We start from the raw sequence: 5,121 nt of genomic DNA, 5'->3' as shown, positions 1-5,121 counted from the left end.
ATGAGATTTGCTTCTTCAGTTTGGAGGTGTAGGGTCATGGTTTCATAGAACATCCCAGTTAATTCACAAAACAAAATGTTTTGTTCGGTTGTTTTAAGCAATGTACAAAATTGCGCATATTTTACATGTCAACTAGACATGTCTTTAATGTTTTTCCTTTTATTTTATCTGACCGCTCACCGTTTTTGCACAGGGCTTTTCTCTTCACCCAAGTTAAAATGTGGCAATCTTCTAGCTAGTGACTTACCCTCTCTTCCTCTTCCACCCTAGATAGCCATCAAAGAACATTTCTTTTAGCATGAAAATATTTTATAGGTCTTTTAAAATAGTGATCTCATATAATATTTATCCTGTTTTGTTTAACTTATTTCACTCAGTATAGTATTCCCCAGGTTGTGCAGATTATGAGTTATGTCATCAATTTTTTATATTAATTAGTATTATAATAATTGATTTTGTGTAGATGCCATAATATATTTATCCATTCTTTCACTGATGGACATTAAATTGTTTCCATCTTTTAACTATTGTGAATATTGATGTGATAAACATGATATATATGTATATTTACTTATGTTCAAAAGCTTATTTTTATTTTTCTTTATTTATTGATTGATTTGCTATACCAAGAAAGGGGATTTCTTAATTACATGATATTTCTATTTCCAATTTTTAAAGGAAATATTACACTCTTTTCCACAAGAGTTGTGCCACCTTACAATTCCATCAGAAATCTATGAAGATTTTAGTCCCTTTACATCCCTCAAGTACTTTTTCAAAACTTTGTTATTAATGTTGTTGTGAAATGATATTTCATTGTTATTTTGATTTGTATCTTCAGATCACTGATTTCAGCCTTCAGTATAAATTACAAGTCAATAAGAAGACCAAAATCCTGACCACTTGACTAGCAAAATGCTCCTTAGAGGCAAAGATGGGAAAACTTAATCTCAAGTACTTTGAATATGTTGTCCAGAGACATCAGTTCTTGTTTGTTAAAGTGGAGAGGCAGAGAAAGAGAGAAAGAGCCTTGAGAAGATGCATGGACAATGTGGGTACAGCAATGGGCTGGAACATAAGACTAAAAGTGTGCACGGCACAGGACCAAGCAGTGTTTCCTTCTGTTGTACGGAGGTTTGTTATTAGTAGGAACCAACTCCCAGGCATTTAACAACAATGACTAATGATCATGAGCATTTCTTCATATGTGTGTTAGCTGCTTGAATGTCTTCGTTGGTCTTTTCGTGTCTTTTACCCATTTTACACTAGTCTTTATTGTTGGGGTGCAGGCATTTTCTATGAACTGCAATAATCAGTCCCTTGTCTGTTGTGTTATTGCTAACATTTTTTCCCTGTATTTGGTTGCTCCTTTTATTCTTTTAGTGAAAATTTTGAAGCATGTAAGTCTCTTTTTTCTTTGTTTTGGAGGACCCAATTATCTAGTTGGGAGTCTTTGTGGTGCAGTGGTATCATGTTGGGCTGCTAACCACAAGATGAGCAGTTCAATACCACCAGCCACTCTGCAAGAGAAAGAGAATGTTTTCTCTTCCTGTAAAGATTGAACTGATCACAATGATCTACATATAACCCCCTCCCTGGGAGATGGACAACAGAAAAGGAGGTGAAGGGAGACATCAGACAGTGTAAGACATGGAAAAAAATAATAGTTTATACATTATCAAGAGTTTGTGAGGAAGGGAGGGGGTGAGGGAGAGGAAAAATGAGGAGCTGATACCAAGGGCTCAAGTAGAAAGAAAATGTTTTGAGAATGATGAGGGCAACACATGTACAAATGTGCTTGACACAACGGATGTATGTATGGATTGTGATAAGAGTTGTAAGAGTCCCCAATACAATGATTTATAAAAAATAAAAAAAAAGTAACATCTAAAAAAATGTTGCTTTTCAATCTCTGAAACTCACAGGGTCAATTGTACCCTGTCCTGTAAGGTCTCTATGAGTTGGTATTGACTAGCTGCTGATGAGTGAGTCATCTATTTGGTTTTCTGAAGTTAGTGTGTTTTCAATCATGTTTGATAGATATTTATGCCAGGCTTTAGAGCCTCTAAATCTGTCCCTATTTTTTCATTGATGATCTAATAACAAGTTTAATGCTTCTGTTTTATCTCACAATTTAATATGTAGCAGCTGAGGTCTTAAAAGTTTGCAAACTCTCACCCAGGGCACACTAGTTGATCTCAATTTTCCTGAAACCATAGTGGGAAAAGGGGGGTTAGGAATAGGAGGAGGAAATGAAGTGTGTGGTTAACTGCAACCATGAGAAACTGCCGCCTCCGCCATGAGACCAGGAGAACTGAATAGTACCTTAGCTTCTGGTGCCTTGAAGGTTAGAGGGACTTGTGAAACTATTTCTTTGAAATCATTTTGAATCCATAAACCAAAATACCCTTTCATGTCTTCTTAAACCAAACCATAGTTGACCTTGATTGGTAAAAAACATCCACCTTGAACATTATGCATTTTTAAAGAACTATCACATGCATGTGATTCTACTGATAAAAGCAACTGGTAAGCACCTTAAAGTGTAGTGAATTGAGGTTAATGAGAGAGGAAAAGGAGGTGAGAATACTCTTCAACTTGAATGTAATCAATGTACCTAACCAGTACATGTAGAAACTGTTGAGTCCATGATTTGATATGCATAGTCTCAAAAGTAACAAAAAACAAAATTCTACATAAAAAAGTCAGCAAGTAGGTGAGAATTAATGCAAACAACTATGCTAGCCCATTTAGGCTACTTTGTTTTGTATAAAACTGTTCTATGGAGAACCTCATTCGCCACAAAAGTAAATTAAGCTAGTTTTATGTTAACACTTCTTATATTTAGGATATTACTACAATAAGAGATTTAATTTTCAATAAAATAAGATTGGAAGAGTTAGTTTCTCATTACATTAGCAGATTTTTTTTGATATGCTTATGTGGATCATTCAATCTTCTATTTCTTTTTTTTATTGATAGTTACTGGGCTATTATTATTAGGTATCTGATACTGTACCAGGCATAGTATGTGAGGAAAATAACTTCTTGCCCCCAATCTTGTGGAGTCCACATTAATCTAGATGATGCAACTTTGAGGATGTGATATGATCATTTTGAGAATTTAAGACTGCTACTTGGAAAAATGCCAAAAAATGTCCACTTCCCCCCCCTAGGTTTCAGAAATAATGTGAAATTTTACGTGCAGTTCGAAGAAGCAGTAAGAATTTAATAAAGATAAATTATTCTTGAATATGGGTTATGAAGGAAGTTCTGTACCTTATTCTTTCCTTTAGATATGGATTCGTGGGGAGGGGGGGCGGTTCTTGGTCAGGAAGACATTCTTTAAACCTGTAATAGGTCAAAGTGGCCCTTGGCCAAAGACAAAACAAACTAAAAAAATCCCCCCAAATAAGTATTTTTAGGATCCTGTTGGTGCAGTGGCTATGGGTTGGACTTGAATCCAAATGGTCGAGCTCCAAACCACCTGCCGCGTCATGGGGGAAAGACGGGCTTTCTACTCCTGTAAACAGATACAGTCTCAGAAACCCACCATTGACGCCATGGCAGTCAGGATTTGGGTTGTTTTGGGGGAGAGTGGGGTGTGTCTTTGTGGTATTTCTCAGTTGCTGTCAAGTCAATTCCAACTCCCGGTGGGCCCAGGTGCGCAGAGCAGACTTGCTCCATCGGTTTTCAGGCCGTGGCCCTTGGAAGCAGCGCACAAGAACCGAGACCGAACGACATTCAGAGATCAGTAAACCAAAGCATTTTTGTTAGAGAGCTGGGGACCAAAGACGTGATGATAGGACCAGTGGGTGGAACCCGGCGGGAAGGAAACCACCCAGAACAAGTGCCTGGAACAGTCCTGTTTTCCAGCATCGCGCGGCTTAGTTGTCGTCAAAAGGATTCCTGGGTTGTCCGACGAGAAGTGTGTACTTCCGTTGTCAAGTTTGTGACCTTTCAGAAACACACCACCAGCTTCGTCTTTTGAGGTCCCCCGGCGGGACTAGTAAGCCACCAACTAGTACTACGGGTTTAACCATGTGTGGTGTTTTTTTCCCAGAAATCGGGGAGATTTGATGTTTAAACATTGAGAGGAGGCGGTAGAGAGCCAGGTTGCAACGACGTGGTGTTCGTGTTAATTGAAGTAAGGGGTGAAGTAGACCAGGGGACAGGTGAGGGAAAGATACGGATTTTGAATTGGAACATAGCAGAGGAGAAAATAAACAAACATTGAAAATATCAGTACCATGGTTTGTGCTTCATAAGTTGGGTGGGAGTGGGGCCAATGCCTGCCATCCTACTGCACAGAAATGTTGGTAAAAGTACATGGAGAAATATGGAAAGACCATTTCAAGAAAACAACATACAACAGAAATAATTCTTTTGTTTAGGTTTATTGTAAACTCTGAGGACCAATGATGAGAAAAGCGAATCATGCACTTTGCTAGGGCAAAATATTTGAGCAGCAAAAATATCATTTGACTGTAATAACCCATTGCTTTTGTAAAACCGAGTCTGCCTTCTTTCAAAAAGCATATTTAATATTCCAAGGGTAGTTTCTAAAGGAAGTTAATAAGAAACATTGGGCGAGAGTGGAGATGTTTTCTTTTATTATTTTTTATGCATCTAGAAGTGGAAGCTGAAACATGTCTTTTGCTGGTGGAAGCAGGGATGTTCATCAAAGGAAACTACTAACAGAAGCAGCCCGTTTTCAACTCAACATAACTCTTTACCTGTGCGAGAATTACTAGAAATACTTGTGTTTGCTTGCTTGTTCACTTTTTTAATTAAAAATTCTTTATTTAATTTCTGTAGCTGACATGCATGTCAGATTAAGTGAATTCTAACCCATGGCAAGTGTTACAATTTCTTCTCTGTGTATTCTATGTGTTGCACTGAAGCTAATTTCAGGAGAGGTTGCAGTTAGATTTCATGAGCATGCTGCATCTGCTCAGTTCCAATCAGCGTCCTGATGCTGCCAACAGGCAGTGTTAGGATTATAGAAGGCTCAAATTTATGTAGGACCAACCTCATAATGGTGACTATTAGGTCACCAGATCTGGCAAGAGCATGTCCTAAAAGCTCAAGAGCAGACAAATAAATGGATTTAGAAGAATA

This window comes from Echinops telfairi, unplaced genomic scaffold, assembly GCF_000313985.2.
Source record: "Echinops telfairi isolate 266 unplaced genomic scaffold, ASM31398v2 ScPeMD7_443;HRSCAF=831, whole genome shotgun sequence".
Lineage (NCBI taxonomy): Eukaryota > Metazoa > Chordata > Mammalia > Afrosoricida > Tenrecidae > Echinops > Echinops telfairi.
This window is presented reverse-complemented; position numbering follows the sequence as displayed.